The 26806-nt window shown below is 42.7% G+C and overlaps 1 long non-coding RNA gene across 1 annotated transcript in view; it reads right to left on the reverse strand.

The window, feature by feature from the left end:
- The window catches only part of LOC309373868, a 37281-nt gene extending 15448 nt beyond the window's left edge, over window positions 1-21833 (reverse strand). The window contains exons 1-2 of the long non-coding RNA XR_014170255.1: window positions 21514-21833; window positions 19107-19228 (exon numbers count right to left, since the gene is read on the reverse strand). This is a non-coding gene — a long non-coding RNA (uncharacterized lncRNA). The remainder of the gene's footprint in view (window positions 1-19106; window positions 19229-21513) is intronic.
- Window positions 21834-26806: the final 4973 nt, after the last annotated feature.

The following is a 26806-nucleotide window of genomic DNA, read 5'->3' on the forward strand; positions in this document are numbered from 1 at the left end:
TTAAACCACATTTTGGATTAAACCAACACATGCATTAGCGAGTGCTTCATGAGATTCTGTTTATAAATGTCTTGGTGATACGATCTAAATTAGATTGTTTCTATTGGAGGAGCCCTTTATGCAGAAGCAGTTGCCATGTCCTACATGGACAGCATCATTCTGTTGAGCCCAGGAAGCTCTGAATCCCTTTCGAACTATTATTATTTCGAATTTTTGAAGTCTATTATTTGATCACACGTTAAAGGAATTCAGAAGTTTTATTCTGAAATAAAACTAGAAACTGAGAGTATTTTATATCAGCTTGCCAAAGCAAATAAGGTAAAGGGACCCCTCACTATTAGGTCCAGTCGTGGCCGACTCTCAGGTTGCAGCGCTCATCTCGCTTTATTGGCCGAGGGAGCCGCCCTACAGCTTCTGGGTCATGTGGCCAGCAGGACTAAGCTGCTTCTGGTGAACTAAAGCAGCGCACAGAAACGCTGTTTACCTTCCCGCTGGAGCGGTGCCTATTTATCTACTTGCACTTTGCCATGCTTTCGAACTGCTAGGTTGGCAGGAGCCAAAGCAAATAACTTATCCTAAAAACCAAGGGTTTTCATTTTCATTTTACTAAAATTACATTGGTACAATGCATCTCTAGGCCCCATGTTCCAGACAATTATTTGGGGGTGGGAAGAATGAAAATGGCTTCAAGTGTGGGAAGGCCATAGCTCAGTAGTAGAACATCTGCTCCAAATCTGCTCCTGGGTTTTATCCCTGGCAACTCCAGGTGGGGATGGGGTGCCAATCATGATAGATAGATCAAAGGTTTGACTCGATATAAGGCAACTTCTGAAGTTCTAATCACATGGTAGAATTATCACATCTGCTGATATGTGACAAAACAGAGAGGCAACTCCAATAACACAGGGTTGTTTCATATGTGAGCAAGAATGCCTTTCTAGAAGACTGTGGCCAGGGCTCAGGACTCACCTTGACATGCCCAGCTGTGTGGGCTTACCCATGTAAACTCAGTTGAAAGAGTCTTACTACATTAGTAAAGCATCAGTGACTTGAATGCGCTATGGACATGCAACACCAGATGACACCAGAGAGCAGGAAATTTCAAAATGTGGTTTTCCATAGAGATTTTTTCTTTTGTTAAAACATTCTATTTTTAAAATTATTTATAGCGTTTTCCCCCCTGTGTTTAGATCCACCCTTAATCTCAGTAAGTGTGTAGAGAATGGCACCCTAAGGCACTTTTGTATACTTAGGTGGTACTCCCAACCCTTCCCTTCCAGCTACACTGCCTAGCCCAATATTCTGTGCCACTCTAGAGGGTTCCCTTATCCTCAAAAGAGTGTTTGGTTGTACACATACCGTACTTTTCTGTGTATAAGACTAGGCTGTTGTTGTTTTTTACTAAAAAAGAATGTTAAAGGGGGGTAGTCTTACACGGGGGCAATCTCCCCCCCCCCATTTTCTTAATTTTGAGTCCCCAAAAATAAGGGGTATCTTATACACCAGGACACGTTATACACAGAAAAATACAGTATATGTGACACAGTAGTTGGAATGAGAAGCCTGAAGCAACACAGTTTGTAAGCAAAAGGACATATACAGAACTTTGGAATATGGATCCTAGCCTGGAATCCTAGCCTAGTTGGACCAGCTGGATGGCATTTTCTTGGGAGGACTTCCATTGTGGTTGAATCACATATCCAACGGTTAACCAACAATCTGGATTCTTGTGTGTGCAAGATACTTTTTGTGCTTTCGAAAGGACAGTGTACTGTTATTGATTATGTGCATGTTATAGACAAGCAGGTTAGCATTGCCCTCCCCTCGGGAAAAAAACACCACTCACTTTTGTGCATCAATGGCTTAAACTCGCCATGTTAGCATGCAGAGAGATAGAAGTAGACATGTCTCGTGATTCCCTAGGGATAGCTTAGCAAGCTCTTCATTGACAGATGCCAAGAAGGCAATGTAACAGTAGCAAAGGTAGTTTGACTTGATGCCAGGGTTTTTTGTATTTTAAAAAGTTTGCATTTACTGATTAACCTGGCCTCCATGCCTCAACTGGAAGAGCTGTGTTAACAACACAGTCACAGGAAGCTTAGTTACAGTTCACAAATGCACACACACTAGGGATGAGGGGGTTAATTTAAATTTAGTTCACATTTAAAGGAACTGACCTCATTTACTCTTTCCTAAACAATATGCAAACTGAAGCACAGTCATCCTTCGAAATTCACTTTTCTCCAAATTTTGCAATGCACATCTCCAGCCAAGTAATGTGAACAAAATGCATATACTACAGTGAACTGTGCACATAGATATGTGTGTGTGTGCATAAGTGAAAATAACATGGAAAAATGAATTCTATTAGGGGAAATTGCTTCGCAAACATGTGTATACGAAGTAACATTGCATACAACCTTGTGTACATGAGGAGAAATTTGTACAAAAATTCTGGCGAATTTTCGCAGACAATTATTATTATTTTATTTTATTTTTATTACAAAGAAAGAGTAACAGAAGAAAAGAAACCTATCAGCTCACACTGTGTATGCAATTCACCACCAATACACCCATCCACATTTAAACATTTGAATCGACATAAGCCAACAAAACATCCAGATAGGTACCCAAACGAAATTGATTTTTATAAGAAGCGTGATCAAATGCAATGAGTACTTTTTGTGAAAGATCACAAAGCACCGTGGAATTGCGGAGAACTGAACTGGGCATAAATTAGAAACTGGGAGAACTTGAAGTTAACATATTCATCCAATACACACAGAGACAAACATTTTAAGAACGAAAGCAAAATGACAACCGGTGGGCCTGATGTCGTAAGCTGAAAATGAAGACAAGTTCCAGAATGTGGGGGGGGGGGGAACCCAAAACAAAACACAACAGAAATCCCATAAGCACCACAGTTAGCTTACCGCCATATGCCCGGACCAAAGAAAAAAGAACGAGCGAAACGCCAGCAGCAGTGGTGAGCCTAGGGAGACCTTGTGTCATTAGCCCCTAACCCAGCAGCAGAAGAAACTCATTTAGCCCCACGCTGGACCTTCATTAAGACAGACCTGAACCAGACTGTTGCTGTGCTTTTGGCACTGCTCTCGCACGCCTCACTGTTGGGGACGCAGCCATATCTCACCTCAGCAGGGATGCCTGGATCGGACGTTCTTTTCATTGACAGATGCCAAGATGCAGGCACAGTTAACAGTAGCAAAGGCAGTTTGACTTCACACTGCCTTTTTTATGTTGGCATATAGTAGCGCTAACTGCTAAGCCTTTATGAGAAGATGGGGGTTTTCGTGTGTGTGTGTTTTTTTAAATACTTTGGGTTCTGCAAACCACTGGGCAAAGAAAAACACAAGGCATCTGTAAAAGCTATCATTTAAAGCTACAACCAATAACGAACAACCCCAAAAGCTGCTGTTGACAATCATTAATTCAAACCTCAGGACTTTAATAAAAAATCAATGAAGCAAGAGATATCAATATATTCTAAGCGCAAACCCAAGAGTTCAGCCTCCCCCCTACTCCCAACCCCATAAACGGGGGAAAGGACACTTAAAAAAAAAGAAGGTATGAAGAGAACAAGCCATCACAAAGAAGACACACAATTTTTCCCCAAGAAAAAAATTAATTAGAACATTTAAGTGAGTTATATAGAGAAATGCACATCTTTAAAAATTGGATTTTGGATTGATGTTTGCTTAAAATCTGTAATGGCTCCGTCAAGAAGACAGAATGAAAAATAAGAGCAAATAATCAAGATGGCAAGGTGTTGCTGTTGTTGTTTTTTTAAAAAGAGAAAACAAAAACCTTTGCTTTTGCAAAGAGAGTATTCATGAGTACTGTTCAAATTCTTCCCACTGTATACTTCATTACAAAGCATCTGCTGTGAAAAGACTGTGGCTCCCCACCCCCACCCCACCGCTCTCTCTGATTCATACCTAGCAGCTGTCAATCCTGCCTTCCTAACCTCCAGGCTTAACTATTCTAATGTGCAGCGTTGATTTTGAAGACTGTTGAGAAGCTGCACTTATTGCAAACTAAAGCAGAGGTGAGCTACTGGGCATACAAAGCAGCGTATTATGACTGCTCCGGAATCTGTCTGCACTGGCTTTCCCCCCAACCTTCCAGGTATACATAGTTCAAGCTACTCTTCCAGTTTGCAGCCAGAAAAAGATTTGGACTCCGCCTGCCTTTAGGGATCGTTTGTTGCTTTTGTGTTGTTGGTATTGTGGCAATGGCAAGAATGCATTCAAGCACCCATATCACCCAGTGATATGGGGAATCAGACTCTAAGGAAGGCAGGCCTCTCTTTAAACCAGGGGTCAGCAACCTTTTGTGGTGGGCTGGACTATATTTTTGGGGGGGAAATGAATGAATTCCTATGCCCCACAAATAACCCAGAGATGCATCTTAAATAAAAGGACACATTCTACTCATGTAAAAACATGCTGATTCCTGGACAGTCCGTGGGCCGGATTTAGAAGGCGATTGGGCTGGATCCGGCCCCTAGGCCTTAGTTTGCCTACCCATGCCCTAAACATACCAGGATCCAGCACGTCTCCCACTATAACTGTGGGTTGTATCTCATGCTGGTCCTACACAGAACAGAACCATTGAAATTAATGGACACGGCTAGGCCTGCCTTACTCCTGGATTTCCCCGGATATTACCGGGATCTCAAAGGTAGAATTGAAATATGGCAACCCTAGACATGACTCACTTGGGTCCATTAATTTCAGTGAGTCGACTCTGAGTATGACTAATGTTATATACAACCCTATATCCTCACCTGATAATGTAAGGAATGTGTGTTCCTTTCCCCCCAACAGGCCTTTTTCCTAATTAAAGTTCAGACTGAGCCAAAATGGCCCCCTGCCATCAGTGAGAGGTAGCAGATAAAATGAGGGTAAAATGAAGTTGAAGGTGAATTCTCTCTGTAATCATTTCCTTCCCAGATGCATCTGGGAATACACTGCTGACATAGCATTGGTCCCAGAGAATTTTTGGCGAATGAAAATGGTGACTGCCATTTTCACTATATAGCCCTGTCTCCGGGGGAAATGGCAACCATTGGGAATGTTTCTCCTTGCCAGTATTATGAAGCTGACGCCCGCAGCAAAAGGAAAGAGGAAGAGAGACGAGTAGTTTCACTTCCCTTTCAGTGCCATTAACTTCCACTCCTGGAACTTCAGCCACAAAGTTCTCTGCTGATCATCATTGTTGCACATCACACTTGCCGGTGCAAAGTCCTATTGTGTTCAATAGGGATCCCTTCCAGGAAAGTGGGTATAGGATTGCAGCCAGGAACACCTGTGGCGATCACACAGGGTCACCGGACGTTTCACCATCTATTGATCCCTGTGCCACCAATTTATTTCTCGCTGCCACCACCCAGGCCCTACCTGGTACAATGCTGAGTCCAGTCAGGGTTAAATTGGAACATAAACTTTTGTTTATTTATTGCAGTTTAACAAGTGTGTGGTTTCATAAATGCTATCGGTCAATTACAATCATGGGGTGCCTATCCAGACCTATAACTTCCGCTACTTGTTCTCACTCACTAAACCACCTCTCAGATATTTACTTGTCTTCCTAGCCCCTAACTATTCCTGACTCAGCTTATTTCGCTACACTAACTCAACCTACCCACAATCTCTATCCCAATTCACTCCCATTCCAACCAACCTACCAACAAACTCCTCCCTTTGCCTCTCCCAGAGCTGGTTTTATAGTCCCTCTGACTCCACCCCTTGGGTCCTGATTGGGTAACCTGTTTAACTATTTCACCTCCAGCACTTTCATATGTTAACGTCACAACGCCATCGGGGGTGGTCCAAGCCGCCCCCAATTTTCAAGACAGGCCCCCTCAATATTCTGCAGCCTGCAGTGTGCCCCGCCGGGCCTTCCTGCAGCTACAATGGGCCCCGCCAGGCTCTCTTTGGTCCCATGTGGAGAGTCTGGGATCCTTTCAGCTGGAGATACTGGAGATCTTCTGCATGTCAAGTAGGCAGTCTACCACTGAGATCTCCCTCTCCCCTTTCTTTTCCTTCCTTCGACACTATTGCCTAGTACCACGAGGCATTTGACATGGCGTCTCCACACTCAGAGTTTGCTCTCCCCTCTTTATTTCAGGGCCTGCAGTTGCATGGGTTGACGGGACACCATGACACAGTGCTGGTCCCAAGTTATCTCCTGAAGGCGCAAGTGAAGCAGGTCTGGTCAGTGCCTTTGTGGGAGACTCCTGGGAATCAAATGTACCTTGCCATGGGTTCCATGATGGAAGAAAGGGGCAGGGGGGGTTGAATGTAAAACATTTTTTAAAACTCACAACACACGTATTGTAGTATGTTCCCAGAAAAGATAGGAAGCAGAGGTGCAGGGTGACTATTTTAGGCAGCATCCATATAAACAGTGGTACCTTGGGTTAAGAACTTAATTCGTTCTGGAGGTCCGTTCTTAACCTGAAACTGTTCTTAACCTGAGGTACCACTTTAGCTAATGGGGCCTCCCGCTGCCGCCGGAGCACGATTTCTGTTCTCATCCTGAAGCAAAGTTCTAAACCTGAGGTACTATTTCTGGGTTAGCGGAGTCTGTAACCTGAAGCATCTGTAACCTGAAGCATCTGCAACCTGAGATACCACTGTAGAACCATAGAATTTTAGAATTGGAAGGGACCCCAAGGGTCATCCAGTCCGCCCCCTGCAATGAAGGGATCTCAGCTAAAGCATCCATGACAGATGGCCATTCAACCTCTGCTTAAAAACCTCCTGAGGGAGACCATTCCACTGTCAAACAGCTCTTAATGTCAGAAAGTTCTTCGTAAGGTTTTGTTGGAATCTCCTTTCTTGTAACTTGAAACCATTGGTCTGAGTCCTACCCTGCAGAGCAGGAGAAACCAAGCTTGCTCCATCTTCCATGTGATAGCCCTTGAGATATTTGAAGATGGCTATCATATCTCATCTCGGTCTGCTCTTTTCTATCTCCTGTCAAATCTAGTTCCAGTCTCAAATGTCCCATTGGAAAAATAATATTTTTATAAACAAACAAACAAACAAACAAACAAACGCACATCAGCAATGCAGAGTCTGATTCTTCTTATTCTCCTTCTCCTCCAAAAATAATAGTTATACAATGATAACAAAGTGAAACCAAGAGATGGAGAAGTTCCTTGAGTTGCAAGGAGCAGTGTCCCAACATTTTGTCGGTTTAGAGACCAGAGCTCACGATCTGGCAGTATGTTCTCGCTTGAAGGAGGCTTAGAAACAATGCGAGAGTATTCTTCCAAGATGTTTGTGTACAAGCTGAGCCAGTGTACCAGGTGAGCTGTGTTGAAGCGCCACCTACTGAAGCATTGCTACATTGCCCTCGTCCCCCGCAATGACAAGCTCTTCTGGAATTAGTTATATCACCAACTCAATCTGGTTAAACTGGAATGGACATTGCAAATGAATTGTTGTGTCGAGAAGCAGAGATTTCTGTCTACGGGCCCCTCACTCCCATTGCAGATGATGTTGCATTGGCTAGCGTTCTTGTGAGTGAATATATATATAATCTCATATAAGGGGATCTGGAGGATGAAGCAGCAATGATAGTGTAATTTACAGAAGAGACATCACCGCATTATGGGGTGGAAGGAGGGGGGGCAGCGGGAGGATAAACTAGCCCTTAATTCTAATTGCTTCCATTTGCCCTCTGTCTTGATTTAGAATAAAATAGCTTTAAGTGAATGTGTCCTGACCACAGGAAGGAACAACGTTAAACATTTTAATTATACAGGGAGTAAAAACAAAGCCAAAGCAAAACAATGAAAAACAAAAAGTAAAGAAAGAAAAAGCTAATTGATGGAACATTAACATAAGCATTTAATGTAACCAATCTGCTTTGCAGAACAAGGAGAAGAGGAACGCAGCCCAAACTGAGAGCAATCAGAGCACATGGCCGTCTAAGAGGGTAGGAAACCATTAACCAAACCATTTAAAGAAAATACCATCTTTTTTGTGCATTCTGCTCACCCCAGAATATCCACCGGGCTTACAAAGGAATAAAGGGAGGAAGAGAGAGAGAGAAATTTATTATCAAGCTGATAAATACCACTTTTCATTTTCCCTCTTCAAACCAAGTCACATGAGAATTGAGTAATGTTGTATGCCATAAATGCAATTTTTTTGAGCAATCTGTAATTGCCCTGGGCCTTCGCCTGACATAAAAGAGCCACATTTATGCAACGTGACCTCCATATGGGCATTCCCAATTTTGCACAGAAGGGCCCAGCCTGAGCAATCCTAAAGCCCTGTCTGTGTGGGTAGCACAAGTGACTTCTGCAAAGGCCTGGTCCAAATGGATATCGACACGCCAACACGAATATGCACCAACCACATTCTGAGAATGCCAATACAGTAAGGTCTGACTAGAGATTTCCATATTTAAAGCCACACGGAACACTCATAGTTGCCATTGGATTCATCTTGCTCTGTTTGAAGTGTCATTTTGTCTTATATCTCTTCATTACATGCCTCAACATGAACATGGTTCCCAGATTTATAAACTCAGTGGATCTTAGGTAAGACTAACTGGGAGCCCCAGTGCAAAGGGATTGGTGTATTTTTTTTAATCTGGAGAACCTATTGTTGTTCACATGCCACATGTGTAAGAAAGCTGTGAAACGTGAAAGCTGTGAAACATGAACAAACTGAGATTCATTCAGGGAACTCACTGTAGTTGGTAGTGTCGAGATGGACACAGTTCAGAACATCCTTTGCCAACCTCTTGCCCCCTGCCAGATGTTTTGGAACACAAAGCCCATCATCCCCAATCAGCACAGCTCTACTAGCTTGGGCAGATGTGCATGATAGTCCAAAACATCTGGAAGGCGCCAGTTTGGCGACCCCTGGCCCAGAACAATCAATGCAAAAATCAAATGAACATATTCTGAGTCAGACTGAGTCTCATCCCAAATCAGAATACGCCTTATTCTGAGGTCACACCATACATTCAAAGTGCTATGTACCACTTTAAACAGTTTTGGCTCCCCCCCCCAATATATATATATATATATATATATATATATATATATATATATATATATATATATATTGCTTCCGTATATATATATATTCTGGGAACTTCTTTTGGTTGAGTTGTTAAGGAGGACTGTATTCTCCTCCCAGAATTACATTTCCTAGAGTTCCCTATGAAGAGGGAACATTCAGGGGTATCAATGCAGGGCACCTTTACATTTTGATCCATTTTAAACAAAGGAAAATTCTATATCTTTTTCGTTTTCTGACAGAATTTGATAGCTGCAATGGTTCTCCTGTGAGGCCAGACTCTACCATTTTAGGGGATGTACAAAGAAATCATGGGGTGGGGAAAAGGAGTGGGCTGGAAGAAATGTCACCCTCCAAGCAATGATTCTGTTACCCTAAGGGTCATTGGCAGGTGGGATTATCCCCTCATGGGTTTCTGGGAATACTGCATATACTCCTTCAGAAAAAGAGACAGTGCCAGTTTAGATCAGTGCAGTGGTTCTTCTGCACAGGGCGTTGAGCCAAAGGGGCGCAAAACCATCACCATCAAACCTATATTTATACAGGTATCTACTCAAAGTTAGGGGGTGTCAAATCTTGTCCCCTGAAAGAGATCACACTATTGACCTGCATAGGGAAAGAGATCATGGCAAAATAGCCAGGAAAGACTGGGATAGGGGAAATGTCACCTACAGTAAACACTCTAATACCCTGAGGGTCATTGGTAGGAGTTAGCCTTCTGACCCTGCCATGGAAATTTGGAGATACAATGGAGGTCTCTGTCCATTGACTTGTGTAAGGAAATCATAGAGAGGATGGGGGGAAAGCCTTGTTGCTCAAGCAGAAGTCCTTAAACAAGACTTCCACTGTCGGCGTTCCTGGTGTGCATCGTGCCCGTTATATTTTTTTGCACACGTAATCCAAATGCAAGACTGTAAGCATTGGTTATCATGCCGGATGTCAAGGTCCAAACCTGTTTAGATGGGTGTGGCTGTAATGCAGTCAGTACACTGGTTTCCCAAAGTCAACAGCTCTGAAACTGGAATCTACTGTGCTGAAGGCACAGTTTTGCCCCTCTGCTCAGAGGCTCTTTGGGTGTATCTATTTGGCGGGGGTGGAGTGAGTGGACCTTCGCTGGACGACATTACCTCTTTGAGTAAGAGCTGGTCCTCACCAGAAATGACTTCACCAGGTGGGGTGGATGCTACGCTAGCTTCTCAGCAGTGGGTTGCTGCTGCTGGCCAGGAGAGAGGGCAGGGAAGGGTGAGGTGGCAGGGAGGTCAATGCAATTCAGATGCAAACAGAGAGAGGGGTGTTAGTGGCGGAGAAAGGGAGGTGTGGTTGGGGCGGTCCAGTGTGGTGTAGTAGTTAAGAGTGGTAGACTCGTAATCCGGGGAACCGGGTTCGTGTTTCCGCTCTTCCACATGCAGCTGCTGGGTGACCTTTGGCTAGTCACACTTCTCTGAAGTCTCTCAGCCCCACTCACCTCACAGAGTGTTTATTGTGGTGGAGGAAGGGAAAGGAGAATGTTAGCCGCTTTGAGACTCCTTCAGGTAGTGATAAAGCGGGATATCAAATCCAAATTCCTCCATCTCCTCCTCCTCCTCCTCCTCTTCTTCTTCATCATCATCATCCCGGTTTGTGTGTGACAAAATCCCCCCTGGGCGTATTGCCACCACACTGATAGGGACACCCATAGGGACGGGACGCGCAGTGCCCATAGGGACGGGGCACACTGTGGGGCCTCAGCTGCCTTATAGCTGGGGGGGGGGGGAGGCAGCAGGCAGACAGTGGACGGGATGGGGCATGTGGTGTCCATAGAGATGCGCCATCCCTATGGACAGGCAGCCCTGCCCCTTGGTGCACCGCCCCAGGTGCCCAAGAGGCTTCCTCCGACACTGAAGGGGAGTGTGCATTCAGATGTGGGGATTATTGTGTTAGTTCTCCTGCTTACAATGCTAGCTTCTGTCCTGGTTTCTGTTGTGGCTTCTTGAACCACAGGCTGCCACCTCACAATCCCCTCAGTCACCTCAGTGGGTGTGGTGTGACACAACAGCAGCTGTCATCAGGCACACCAACACGCTTTCTGCGCAAATGTGTTTCTGATCCCTCGCCCATGAAAATGGCAGGGAAGAACTGTATGCTGGAATACCGCCCCAAATTTTGTCATATATGGCAGGATCCATGAAAACAGCAGAAACCTTCCTGTGCAAAAAGTCCCATGATTTTCTGAGTCAACAGAGTGGCAAGGAGATTTTTTCTTTCCCCCCTGGAAGCAATTAACACAGAAAGAAGCACTAAACTTCTACAAGATTCTGCTAAATTTCCAGAAGTGGCTTTTATCAGAAATTATTAGGTGTGGAAACATCAAGAAATGGAATCAAGTGCTATCTGAATGGAGGGTGGGGCATGAATGTTGCTTTAATATGAACCTTTCTTTTTCTATTGGATGATAGGTTCAGGGAATGGATTAAAAATGTGGCATGGGACCCAAAATCACTAATGGGTTCTCTCAAATAAAAAGTAAATATTTCAGTGCCTTTAAACCATTGCTTTTATTAACATTTCCTTCTTTCCAATTTCCTAATAAAAATAGTTTAATTTGTATACTCTTCAGGATGTAATGAGGACCTGCCACAAACGGTTCTAATTTAATGTTTTTCTGGAGTTCATTTATGGAAATCTGGAAGGATTTTGAGTGGCTTGTCAGAGCAAATAAAGGTACATCTTAAATGAAATTTGGCAGTTAACATCACCCCAGCTTGCCTGAATGGCATGATTTACAGTAACTGGATAAAGGCTCCAAAAGATCCTCTCTCTCTCTCTCTCTCTCTCTCTCTCTCTCTCTCTCGTGTGTGTGTTTGCTGTCATTTAGCTTTCCTGTAGACCCATTAAATGAAACTCATTATCAAAACCGAACCTTGATTATGCTGTATCTTAGAAATGGAGCTCAATAAAGTCAACAGTGATCAGAGAGGTTAAAAATACTGTCCTTGGGATACCGCAAAATCAAGGGGACCTACAGGTTTTTAGTCCCTTATGAGCATTACTAAATCATTCATTTATAAGTCATTCATCTTACCCTTTTTTGGAGGGGGGGAAATGATAAATTGATTCAGAAGTACCAGTGCACAATTAGTTTCCCAGAGAAAATTCCTAATTATGAGTAAAACATTAATTCATCAAAAAAGCATGCACCACAGGTCATGAAATCAGCTCTACAAGCAAGACCTCTAATGTATCCGCCAGGAACACCAGGTTTCTCATTTAGGTGAATGGAGGAAGGGAACAAATTGGCATGGACAGTCAGATCAGATCCTTCCATTTATATTCAGGCAAAGTTGTGCATATGGGTGAAGTGTATGACCCATTTATTTTCCGTGCAAGTATCTTAATGCAGAATAAGAGAACTTTGATTATGCTGGGATGGGGAACCAATCCATGCTGAAGCACAGGCTCAGAGAAGCTATAACAGCCACTCCCTCATTATTATTACTACTGTTATTAATAATAGTTATTATTATTACTACTACTACTACTACTAATAATAATAATAATAACTATTATTATTAATAATAGTAGACACCATTGTTATCAGGAAGAAGGAAAAAAGTAAAGAAGGAAGGAAGGAATCATAATTTTGGAGGGAAACATTCAGATAGGGTGAAGCCAGGTCCTTTGGGCTGGGGCAGCTCTTTTTTGCTATCCATGGCCACCATTTTCTGTTCTGCAATTTCATCAATATATGATTGCTGGCACCTCACTTAAAAAAAAAAGTTATTTCCAAGCAAGCAAGATGAATTATCAGAGTTCAAGAGCACATTCCAGGCTTTCACAAAAACACCCCTCACAGATCCTACCTCGAGTGCTTTTGCCTGGCTGAAGTGTATCCTTTAACACAGACCATTTGTCCTACACACACATTAAAAAAATGATGTGAAAATGCTTTTTAAAAAAACGTTTTGAAAAATACACTGAATTTGTCATAGTTCACTGTTGCCATCTAGTGTCACATTTGTATATTGCCCTTTACAACACACTTAAAACTTTTTATTTGCAGCTGTATAGCTGAGTCCCTAGATTGGAGGGATTGGGTTGCCTAGATGGAGCTTAGAGAGGGACATATGAATGTATGTAGAAACAAGCCTAATCTAGAGTAGTAGAATAGCCCCACCCACCACTAGCAATTGGCTCTTGGAAATGTGGTCCTCAGGCTGAGTAAGGTTCTTCAGCCCTGCAACACACGAAAAACACAGCAGAGACCAACATGTTAGCCAATGATGCAGGAATATTTTATTGAAGTGGTATTTCACTGGCCCATACCTTTTGCCTTTAAGTGCATCTCATTTATCTTGGCTCAGAAGTTTTATTTGACGTCTAAATCAGAACTAGAAAGCTGTCAGGTTATCTCATAATCCTTTTATTCCTTGCTGTTATGACTTAAGGTAGTTGCTTTAACAAATATACTCTTTACTAGTGGGACCAACAATATTTTGTGCCCTCTTAGGTATGCGTGTTGTTTTTTGTTGTTGTATGGTTGTTGTTGTTTTTGAGCAATCCAGTTTAGGCTTTTTTCTAAAGCCCCCCCCCATGTAAACCCTGCCCCCCTTCAACTCCCCATGTTCCTCTTCTGTGTGGGTGGTGTCCTTGTGGCTACAGAAGGAACAGCATTCAGAAAATTGTAATCATTATTATTATGCAGGAGGATCTTCAGAAGAAAAGGTTTCATTTAAAACCAATAACAGAAAAGAAAGTTAGTGCAATCCTATAGAAGTCTGTCCAGAACTGGGTTCAGTGGGCTTTATTACCATGTAAGTAGGTGTAGGATTGCAGCCTTCGTTCAGAGACAGTGAAATGTATTCAGTGCTACTTCTTCTCAGAAGAGACTCACTGACATAAATGAACCTAAGTTAGCCATAGCCATTAACATCAGTGGGTCTACTTTGAGTAGGGCTAGCACTGGGTACAGCCCAGTGTGTGACAGCCACACAATTTGTGACTGGTTATTTCCATAACAATGCGTCAGTTTCACTCTTCATCTCACCACCTGGTAGCAACGTGTCAATTTCACCCTTCCTCACCTCAACAAGTGGAGCCCCTACAGACAGATATGAAGGTTCTTCAAACCCCAGCAGCTCCTGAAATCAGTCCATCCCCCCGGCCCCCCGCTTTATGGCTGCGAAGTAGAAAACTGCTTTGTGATGAATGGTTCATGTACCTGAAGATCAAGCACAAATGAATGAACAAAACTACAGTGGTACCTCGGGTTGAGAACTTAATTTGTTCTGGAGGTCCGTTCTTAACCCGAAACCGTTCTCAACCTGAGGTACCACTTTAGCTAATGGGGCCTCCCACTGCCGCTGCCACGATTTCTGTTCTCATCCTGAAGCAAAATTCTTAACTTGAGGTACTATTTCAGGGTTAGTGGAGTCTGTAACCTGAAGTGTCTGTAACCTGAAGCGTCTGTAACCCGAGGTACCACTGTACAGATCCTGAATACATCTATATGTGAGTAGGTCGGCTACACATTTTCTGAGAACTAGCAACTAGTGTGAATGTATCTGCAGCACTGCCTTAATGCAAACACTGCTCTGCTCTGGAGATCCCTCCTCCCTTTCCATATATTTCCTATTTCCTTATTAAGAAAAAGTAGGAAATATGGTAGTTCCTCCAACCCAAAGTTTTCTTTTCTTTAATGAGCATATAGATAACAGAGAGCAGAGATGGGAAACCTGTGGGCCTCCTGGTATTCTCATAATACGCCTCCCATCATCCCTGATCTTTGGCCATGTTGGCTGGGGCTAATGGAAGCCCAACAACTTCTAGAAGGCTATAGGTTCCCCATTCCTGACACAAATGTTCGGCATTATTATGATATCATGAGTTAAGGGCTAATTGGTATATTTGAACTGTGTACGTTGAACAAAACCGATATGCTCTTTTTTTGTGAGTCAGCATAACATAGTTATGTGTCTCAGTTCAAATCTATGCTGAACCATGAAACTTGCTACTCAAATCAATGACTTTGGATGACTCACTCAGGCTGCAAGTCTATATAAATTTATCTTGGACTAAACCTTGCTGAACTTACTGTATGTCTAAGTAGAAAGGGTAAGATTGTACAGAAAGGTACAGTCCTATACAAATTTACCTGAGAATAAGCCACACTGAACTCAGTGAGACATGCATCTGAGTAAACAGATACATGTAAGGTTGCAATCCTGCACCTGCATACTTGGACGTCTCAAGTATCTCAAGAGCTTCTAGGCACAGATTTCACTGTCATTCTCAGTCACTGTCATTCTCAGCCACCTGAAACTATTGTTTTGGGGGTAAAATGGGACATCTACATGCACATTGCTCTACAGTCTTTGGAGAATAAGAATGTAACAATAAATAATAATGATCCTGGCAGATTCAAATTACCGTTTGTGGACATGTCAACCATTTGCCGCCATCTTTTATTTTCAGGTTGTTAGCCATCAATTTTGGGGGGAAATAACTTGACTCACCTTGGGGGAATGAAAATCTTGACATATGAACTTAGAAATCACGAGAGTGGGATTAATTTTATTTGCTTGCTTCAAAACATCTCCGCCGAGCACGGAAACAATTCAGCCCGAAAACCATAGGGGTGAGATGATAAAATGTTCTGAGAGATAAATGTGCTTCAAATAGACAATAATGGCTAACACACTGTACATGTTGCAGCACACATATCTTCGGACGAAAACATTTTTTCACTTTAACACTTAACCCAAGTGCATTCTTTTATTTTAAAAAATGAAAGACAAATCTGATTGGCTGTTCTTCAGATGATTTCTAATGCAGATAGATCGGCACCCTGCCTGGAACACTGGAACTACGAGGCCACCCTGTAGATTCCAGGCAGTGGGTCTCCCAAGCAGCCTGCGAAGAGTTTGTTCCCGTGTCAACTTAAAGATCTTATTTCCGTCACTCTCTCTCCCCGTTTCCATGCGCTTTTCTTACTTCCACTTTCTTGTAATGATATTCACCTCCTGCGCACACATTGGAAACAATCCTTAGATCACCATATCATTTTAGTCTACAGATTAGCTTTTCCCCTCTCTGAGCACCGCGTGTCAGGAGGTGTTAATAATGGCGCAAAAGCAATAGCAGTATTTCCATAGGCTGACCTTCTCTTCTGGAGCCCCATTTTCTGTAAGTTCTATTTCAGTTTAATGGCTAGGAGAACAGTCGGCGATGAAGCCATTCCGACGCATAAATTATTCACAAAAAGAGAGGAGGTGAAACGTGGGGGGGGGATTTCAGTCCCCACGGTTTCTAAAGTCATTGTCTCATTCAAGAGTCAAAGCGGGGCATTCAACTAAGTTTGACTCAGAGTAAACCAAGCCCATTGAAATTAAGTAACCTAACTTAGGGCTCATGAACACTTCCTCTTGGCCCGCTGCTTTCCCCTGGGGAAAACTGCTCTTTAGTACTCAATCAGAGCAAACAGCAGTTCGGGGGGTTTTCTGGATTGGCGTTTCACTTTGATTTAGTACTAAAGAGTGGGTTTTCCCTGGGAAAGGAGCAGGACAAGGGGAAAAACACTTGGACTCATGTTTTCTAGGCAAGAGACAAGTGTGGGCGAGCCCTTAGTCATATTTGTTAATTTCAGTGGGTCTGTTCTGAGTAAACCCCAGCTGAATACCATTCAATATGGTACTGCAACTACTACTACTACTACTAATAATAATAATAATAAAGCACTTCATATGGACCAGTTTGATTTCTTTGTAATTTGCTTTTGTTTGCATGGCTATTGGGCTAAAAATATTACTGCAGACATTAAAACGAAATAAGAATGTTTTGTCAATCTTCAGCTACTGGAATTTTCTGTATTCACCTAAGCAGCCTTATCAATTGAAGCACGTGCAATGACTTCTGCTTGCACAATGAGGCTTCCCGTCTCCTTCCTCTGGCTTGGGGAAGGGTTGGGAGAACTACCAGAAGAATGCAGAGCTGGAGGCAAGGGAGAATTATTCCCTTGTCTACATGTTTCCTTCTTTTTCCTACAGGGGGATGAAATTCTTCTTGCCCTGTGCTATTCCAGCCTACATGCAGGGAATTGCATGTTGGCCATAGGGCTTACATTATAGAAGGTGATTCTCAGTTTCAAGGGGTGTCCAATGACCATCCTCTGTCCAAGTCCTATCTAAAGATAAAGAAGGGAGAACAGAAGAGACCTTGAAGCTGCCCTTTGACAGCTCCTGGACTCCAGACTGAGCAAGCACACAGATCCTTGCATCACTGTCTCCCCTGCTATGGTGAGGTGTATGGTATTTCTATTTAAATTATAGTAATTATTTCTAAATTTGCATGTATAAAATCAAGATTAGGACATGCAAATTTTATGTCAATCTGTACCCCACCCTTTTCCTATTTTGGATGATGCATAGCACTGTGAGGAGTAAACTACGGTTTCCATGATTATTTTAGGGAAGTGATGCCCTTTAAATGTATGGTTTACGCATACCAAAGACTCAGAAATCAGTAGCACAGTGTATCAAGAAAAGGTGGACTGTAAAAATTGAGTCTTCAAGGCATGGTTCTAGGCCTGTGCTGAACTCAACCTTTCATGGTTCCATAAGAAAGGAATTCTGCAACCACAGTGCCACCACCGAGAAGGCACCATCCCATGTGCTTGCCAACCTAACTGACCGCAGTTTGACAGCAATGTCTCAGCCCAGTATACCTGAAGGAGCATCTCCACTCCCATCGTTCTGCCGAGGTCCAGCGCCGAGGGCCTTCTGGCAGTTCCCTCACTGCAAGTAGCAAAGCTACAGGGAACCAGGCAGAGGGCCTTCTTAGTAGCGGCACCCGCCCTATGGAACGCCCTCCCATCAGATGTCAAATAGATAAACAACTACATGACATTTAGAAGACATCAGAAGGCAGCCCTGTTTAGGGAAGTTTTTAATGTGTGACATTTTAATGTATTTTTAATCTTTGTTGGAAGCCACCCAGAGTGGCTGGGGAAACCCAGCCAAATGGACAGGGTACAAATAAATTGTTGCTGTTGTTGTTGTTGAACCCTCCTTGTCTAAAGTGAAATAAATTACTCTTTACACTCTGTGTTCTCACAAAGAAATAGGTTTCTGTTTGTGTGGGGGGGGGGTTGAACTTCAACCTGAAAACTGCTTTCCTGAAACCATCCTAGGAAGACCCCCCCCCCTCCCATTCATCCATTTAATGAAGGATTCAACTAACTGCCTCCAGCATCTTCATTCTGGAGACTTCCTTTGGCTCCATGAATTTGCCTGAAGTCTTGAGAAGACGCCAACCTTCTCCTGATCTCCATTATCTTCCTGGTGTGCTATTTTCCTTGCATTATGGGACACTTCCTCCAAACATTGCATTTTAAACAATGAATGCCAGCCAAAATAGGCAAAAATCTCTGAAAAATCTCACTGTTCATGCTCAGATTAACTAACATTACCCTTTACAGCGCAAAGTCACCTGTTTTTTTAATTTTATGAGCAATTGCATGTGCTGCGATATCAGGAAGATGTGTTTTAATGATTAATAGCATTGCACTGGTAGAATGCAGGGCAAAGAGCCCTCCAACTATGTGGCTGTATATTGGAGGTGCCCCCTGGCACCTTGGCAGAAAGTACATCCCAGATTCTGCAGCATTTCTGCTAAAGAAACCAAGACAACAAGGCTGGAAGAGATCTCTGCCTGAGACCACGGACCAAGAGTATGGGCAACATCTTCATATTTAATATATAGGATGCCTATTCTTCCCCCTCCCCCCCCATCTTGTGTACTTCACAAAGCATAAATAAAAGAGATCAAGAGTGATGGGTGTATTCACTATGGACAACAATGCACCTCACATTCTACTTTCAACTAACATCTGTCTTTAGCCAAAGGCGTTTGATATAAACAGAAATGATAATGAATGATATTCAAGCTGACAACTCAATCTTTGATATTGGCACCACTATTTTAGATTTCTTTGAAGGCCCACAAGACTCAGAATTGGTTATGCTGCCTGCTCCAACTGCAAGATCTAAACAACCTGTCAAAACCTACCTCCTTCTCCTTCTCCTCCTTCTCAGGATGAAAAGGTCTTTGGTTCCCCTGGTCACACACACAAGTAATCTATTATTTGTTCATCTTCTGCCCAAGCCTGCTCTAGAACAGAGTATGAAGAGCTGTTTACAGCAGCAGCAGCAGCAGCAACAACAACAACAAAAAGGTTTTGTACTGAATGAATAAAAGCTTTTTAAGGCAGGTATGAAATTTAATCTACCTAGCATATGTTTCACATCTAAAAAAAATACCATTCAAATAACAAATGGTCGGCAAGTTTGGTCTCAGTTTTTTTGCAGAATGGGTCTTAACCTTGTGCCTTACCTGATTGCTGTTTTAACATGCTGTACCCATGTCTACCACTTAGATTGGAGACTGAGAAATTTTCCAGCCTATGGAATTCTCTTGCGGGGAACCTTCTGGGAGATATTTGTTAGTGGTGAGTAGGTCCAGAGGCCAACGTGGGCAGGACAAAGGATGTGACACTTATCATTGTATAGTAGGCTACATTCCAGTCACACAAAGTCCAAAGGTGACTAGAATGTAGTCATACACCAAAGGTGGCCTGTCCCATTTCACCACCTGAGATGAAACAGAAATGTACCACCCCCTGCCCTCATCACATTTGCCACTGCTGGAATGCAGCCCCTCTCAGTGAACTCAGCAAGAAGGAAGCATTCTGCAAGGCCTTGCTGCTCGTTTTCTCTGCCCTAGGGGCAGGGAAGACGAGTGGCAACATTGTGTGTGGGAAAGCCCCCCTCTCAATCAAACTCAGCAAGAGTGGAGGGTGTTCCAGTGGTGGTAGAGGTGGTGGGGTGGGCAGGGCACCATCTCTTGCACTTCTGGCACCTGAGGCAGCTGCTTCTCCCTGCCTAATGGGTGGGCCAGCTTTCACACACACACACACACACATCTCTTCATCATTCATCTAAGCAAGCAAGATGCGTAATTCACAGACGCATTCCAGCCACTCAGGAGGACTTATGGAGGGCAAAGAGCGGGGGCAAAGAGCATGGTTTGACCCAGGGAGAGTCTTGAGGGCCAGATAATTAGACCTGAAGGACTACATTCAATCTTTTGACCTAAGGTTCCTAATTCTACCACAGTGAATAGGAAATCAACCCTTTATATATTGAGCCAATCCCAAACCAAGGTTGGCTGAGTGGGAGTACAGAAAACTTCCCAGTCTACCATATAATGCCTAGCACCTTCTTTCCCAGTAGTGTTTCTGTTTCAGCTAAATTTTAAACCATAAAAGACCATGAGCCGTTTTATTGGTTCGTTTCTTTATAAGGCATTTCTAAGCCACCTAGTATTTGGAAAGTCTATTGAGTGGTATGCAAAGCCACAACATTAAAACCATGCAGTGTCATTAAAGACAGAGATACAACATAAAAGCCAGTGAAGCAGTTATTATAAAAACAGGATCCAATCTTATGGGTCAGGGAAAGCATGGGTAGAAAGATATGTGTCTACTAGACTTCAGAATTAACTTATGGTTCACACGGATCAAGGCCATGGGTTGGGTTCTACACAGGCCTACCACTAACAGAAAGTTCTGTCCATTCGTGCAGGGAACTGCAATACATTGCAGTTGGCTCCCTACACCTGCTCCCAGTATGTTTCCGAGCACAATTCAAAGTGTTGGTGTTGACCTTTAAAGCCCTAAATGGCCTTGGCCCAGTATACCTGAAGGAGCATCTCCACCCCCATCGTTCTACCCAGAAGCTGAGGTCCAGCGCCGAGGGCCTTCTGGCTGTTCCCTCATTACAAGAAGCAAAGCTACAGGGAACCAGGCAGAGGGCCTTCTCGGTAGTGGCGCCCGCCCTGTGGAACGCCCTCCCATCAGATGTCAAAGAGATAAATAACTTCCTGACATTCAGAAGACATCTGAAGGCAGCCCTGTTCAGGGAAGTTTTTAATGTGTGACATCTTTTGTGGTCTTTGTGGAAGCCGCCCAGAGTGGCTGGGGAAACCAATTATTATTATTATTATTATTATTATTATTATTATTATTATTATTCAGTGGAAACCTCTGCTTGAAGGTATGAAGGAGGCCATTTTTGTCCATTTCTCCTTCGGTCCATTTGCACCACCTCTCCCGTGCTGCTCCAGAAGGTGCCACAACCACCCAGAGCAAATTTCCAGAGGGCTGCAGCTGGAAGAAGGGATTGTTCAAAACCAACTCAGCTCCCCCTTCCTGCCTCCACTTCCTCCAGTGGGAGACCACAGGAACTCGATCCAAGCCACGATGAGCGGATCTTAAAGAACGGAGCTGGCTTCAAGGCACAGATTTGGCAGAGGAGGCGGAGGTGCATACTTAAGCTATGCAGGGACTCAGCCATTCAAGAAAGCATTCATTTGCTGTATCCTAGTCTACATTTATTCAAAATCCACACTCACTCACCCAGACAGATTTCCAGAATAATGCAGCTTGCGGAGGTATATTTCCAAACTGTGCAAGCTCTAAGTCAAATCGGACAGGCCATATTTTGAATGAAGTGATGGGTTCCCTTTCGGCTTTTTGCCTGCATTTCTGTGCATAACCAAATGCAAGTTATAATTTGTGAAGAGTCCCAGAATAGTAAATGCAGTTCATGTCTGGGCACTTACTGGCTCCTGCACTTTGAAATGTAATTGAACAGGAACAAGTACAAGTGCAATTGAATATGTAGGCTAGAGGCACTAAGCTGCAGCCTCAAAGAGGTCATGCCGAAATGAATTTTTAAAAAGGGACTATAAAATTGCATCTAAGATAGATGGGATGCAAAAGCAATATTTAAATGAAATTGTTATGGATATAAGTCACTTGCCAAGTATTCTAGCCCATTCCCAACATAAAATATGTTTTTGCTTCATATATAAAACATTGTTATTATTCACATCTTATGTCATGTTAACGTATTATAACTTAAATGTTTAATGTATATATTAAAATCCGGTGTCATCATTAACATAGTTGATGAATCTCCTTGAAGGAAAAGAGACTGGGCAAGACATGCCGAGAGACAGATAATTTTTACAATTAGAATTAAAAATATGTGACTTTGAGTGTGAGAAGACAAAGATGCGTTTTTCAAAAGTTCCGCGTTTCCTCTCTTATTCTCCTCCCCCCCCCCACTTTCTTTCACTGAAACCTGAGTGCCATTTGTTTCCTCTTAAACGACATTTCAAATATTTTACCATAAACATAAATCACATCTCTTTTTGAGAAGGCAAATGACAAACTAAATTTCAGGACTGACTCCTGTATTCCTATGTGCTGCCCGGGACCAAAGAGATGAGCAGTTGCTTTATAGATTGTATCTGAAGGATAAACAAAGAGAGGCACTTGGAAATAGAAGATACGGCAGTTGAAACTGACATGCTCCCTCATCACTGATGAATGTCATTCGCAGCCATGTATCCCTTTTCTCTGTGCATGAGCCATATATCTCATTTCACCAGTTTCATGGTGAAACAGCTTGCGAGTTCAGTAACACTCACCCTCTTTTGCAAATAAAATAGTGTTACATTTTAACCTTCATCTCTGCTTCTTCCTTAATTGAGTGCTTGTTTCCCAACAACTGTAGGGACAGCCTTTCCAACCCAGTGCTGCCCTGGCAATGAGTCAATCTTGAATTATCTCAGTTTCTCATCTTTTCAATCTACAGTTTAGTTCTCCGCATTCCCGGTTTGCATTTAAAAAATAAAAAAAGGCCTCGTGACAATTAACCAGCATTAATAAACACATTTTTTGTATGCAATGTTCATTTAATATGTTACTTTTTGTATGTTATTTTCATCAGTGTATTAAGATATTCAATTCTATCCACATTTCCTCCTTAATATATGCATTAGTTGAGTGGAGAATTGTATTGTAGTTCTGAAAGATAGCTGAATTTTGGGTTGTGTGGGAAGTTAGGAATTAAATATATTTTTTCATGTTGTAAGCTGCTTTGAGCTTGGTTTGAGCATATGGCGAGGCAAAATACAAATGTATGTATGTATGTATGTATGTATGTATGTATGTATGTAAAAAGTATATTTAAAAACCCTGTCAAATCTTTGCTAACAGTCTGGAAATACTGGAAGGAAAAACTGATGCTCGGCATTTCTCCACTGATCCCCATTAAGATTTCCACCCGAAAAACAAATAGTGTGGATTGGTTAACTTTAAAAAAACAGGGCTTCAAGAATCTGATGAGAAGTCCCAACCCATACAAAGAGACACATGGAGAAAGCAAGTTAAAAATACAAATACTGTATAGTGTGGCTTTATTTATCATATAAATGTATTGTGTGCCTATATTTATTATATAAATGTACAGCTAAGTACATTCATTAGACAAGATCATGTTGAGAGGCCAGGGAGTGGGACTTAACTGAATTTGCAAGGCTGGAAAGAAGGCATCATTTTCTCATCCTGGATTGAAATACAACTATCCCGACACCCAGAGCAGCTCCTGCAGTTCCAGCTGACTTGCCTCGCTCCAGCTGCTCTGCTCAGCTCTCCTATAGTTATTCTGAGCATCCTGGACTGGGTTTAACAGATGGCTTGAGGTCCATGGGATGAGCCGCTGAAATGGCCAGCTAGGACTGCCAGCCAAAAACTTTTTAAATTACCAGTCGTCACAAAAATGTGCATCGAGAAGAGAGAGAAAACATTCCTACGGACGACAGTGCCAGCATATAAAGTAAGAAATAAATTAAAGGATTACCAAAAGCTACTATGAATGAGAAGCTGCCAGGCATGCTTGTAATGTTGGATGATCACAATAAAACTTATTTTCATATGCACTAATGCAATCATATCCGTTGGCGACTTTTTGGTACATGATACAAGGCCGTCTAACGTTGGTTTAGCCAGCTTGTTTATAAAGTTCAACTGGAATGTGCTTTTCTTATTTCCCTGGTAGCATTTTCCAGTCATAGCATTTGCATTTTAACAATCAACTGGATTTCCTTGATATCACAAGGAGCAGCTGAAAGCAACCTGCTAAAGCAGAACGTTGCAAATGTTAGCCGGACCGAAGATTTTAAAATTGGCTTTTTGAACCATCCATTGTGCAGGTAGAGGTGAAACAAAACCCTTCCAAAGATTATGTGAGAGGAAGACATTTCTCTGAAATTTTTGGAAGGGAGGTGCTACGTACTTCACTTAATCTTATAAGATAGCCAAAGTTTTTTAAACTAAAAAAAAAAAAAAAAGCCCTGTGATGCTCACAGGGAAATATTCTAGCTCATAGTTCAAATAATTAGACCCCCATTTTTTTCAACTGGTATTTGGTTGCAAAGTCCTAATTGACTTTTCACATTGATTGATTTTTCAAAATATATCTCAGTCTTTAAAGTGTTAAGATTGTCATTTTTTATATAAAAAAACTGTAGTATTGTCTCATCTAATCGTTGGAAGTATGGATGTGTCACAGGTGGTGGGGCAAGTAAATTAAAAATATTACTGCATTATGGATTAAAAACATTGCATCACAATCTTATGCATGTCTCCTCAGAAGTCTCCTATATCATCTCCTGAACATCTGATGGGAGGGCGTCCCACAGGGCTGGTGCCACCCCTGATAAGGCCCTCTGTTTGGTTCCCTGTAACAGCACTTCTCACAGTGTGGGAACCGCCAGAATTTCCTCGGTGCTGGATCCCATCTCTACCATATCAGTATATTGGAAAGAATCAGAATAAAAGGAAGGAACTGATGGTAGTAAGGCTGATGCTTCCACAGAATGGGAAAGCAAGCACAAATCACATTCTGTTTGAAAATGGTTAAGTAAGTATTGATATATGGTAAGTTCTCTGAAACCAATGAAGAAAGACATAGGTGGGGAAACTTGGGTTGTGAAGGTCTCATATAATGCTTTCTCTTTCATCATGTGAAAGAGGAGGCTGTTATGTGGGTCACTTTTAGTCACAGATCTGCCACAGCACCTCTACTTTACCTTAGCACACAGCTCCTTGAATCATTAAACATCAAATACAATGTAAGTAAATTGGATGCATCCTTCTCACTGATTGTGACTATCAGCCGAGGTGAAATTATTATGAGCTGTTGTGGACAGTAAACCTCTCTCAATTTCATTCCATCCTGGAATGAAAATATGCCTTTGTAACTCGCAGCACAGGCTGATATTTCCCATTGTGGCATGAGATGTCAGGTTCTGCCAGTCATGTCAGTTGATGTGATGTGATGGGATTTAATGTGAAGGGACTGATGCTCTGCTGAATGTGTGTTGTGTCACTGTTGTGTCAGTGCACTGTGTTCCTTACAAAGTACCGCGGAAGAAACCAGGATTCTTGGGACAAGAACAACTGTATATTTCTGACATGGGAAAAGTGCAGCCGGAATCATGACATGTGTGTAAGATGTTAAAATATATTATTCTTGCACAAAGAATATTGTTGGCAAGTTTGAGAACATTTGAGAACATGCAGTTCCCTCCACTTGCAAAGCTTAGCAGCACCAGGAAGCATCTCTCCCTTAGCAAAACAAACATGTGATGAATGATCACCATGAGGTTGCTAAAAAACATAGAAAACCCAGTGTTGAGTTTTTCCCCTTTCCCCCAACATTTAAGCACTGCATGTATCCTTTCTTCTCTTCACATCAATGGCTGTCACTGGCAGAGTTGGGCAAATGCAAGCAACTGAAGTTATGGAGATAATTTGTTGTGGGATTTCCATTTTCAGTGGCCCTATGTTGAACACCTAGTTCTGCTCTGAGTGTCACTTTTGTAAACAACAACAACAACGGTTATTGCTTTTTCAGAAGAAAGATCAGATAGACAACAATCCTTTAACACGGCAATGTAACATTCACTCTCCCCTTCAGGAACAGCTTGTCGTCATATCTAGTTATGTGAGTCTACAGACCAGGAGTGGCAACCTTTCTCAGCCCAAGGGTGCATTCCTCATGAGCAGCTTTCCGGGGACCAAATGTCAGTGATCCCTGGGGGCAGAGGTAAAAGTGGGTGGAGCAGCAGATGTAACTCTTATCCTTGTGCTGTAGGAGACATTCCAGCCATGTAATAGTCTAGACCAGGCTTCCTCAACCTTGGCCCTCCAGATGTTTTGAGACTACAATTTCCATCATCCCTGACCACTGGCCCTGCTAGCTAGGGATCATGGGAGTTGTAGGCCAAAAACATCTGGAGGGCCGAGCTTGAGGAAGCCTGGTCTAGAGGTTTCTTTCCATCTAGGGAAGCAAGAGACATCAGAATTCAGGGCAAAATTCAGCTACAAAAAGCACTTAATAATAGCCTGGAGAAGGGGCGTTGCATTGGGAGATTCTTGAGACCAGATAGAGAGGCCTGGAGAAGCTCATTTTGTCCCAGGTCTGCTGCAAACCCATCACATAGTTACACAAAACATTGTTGCAGTTGGTTCTATTGGTCCAGGCTTGTCCAGATATGGACACGAGTGCCTGGAGGTCTTCTGTTGTTGCCCTGTGTGTCTCAGCCACCCTGGGTCTGGAAGGGAGATCTGGTCACATCAGATATCGTACCCCTCTCTTCAGTGGAGAAAGGAGGGTGCAAGGGAGGGGTACACTCTGACACCAGCAGATAAAGGGGGAGATTACTTCTCCTATGATGTCCTTCATCGATGAATCTAAATACTTCTCTGGGGTGTAACTGAAACTTCTCAATGTAGCATTGGGCTTCCAGGTGTAAGGATGTTTGGGAGGACCTGAGATGACACAGCTTTTTTAAAC

This window comes from Podarcis melisellensis, assembly GCF_964234715.1.
Source record: "Podarcis melisellensis genome assembly, chromosome: 7".
In the NCBI taxonomy this organism is placed as follows: Eukaryota; Metazoa; Chordata; class Lepidosauria; order Squamata; family Lacertidae; genus Podarcis; species Podarcis melisellensis.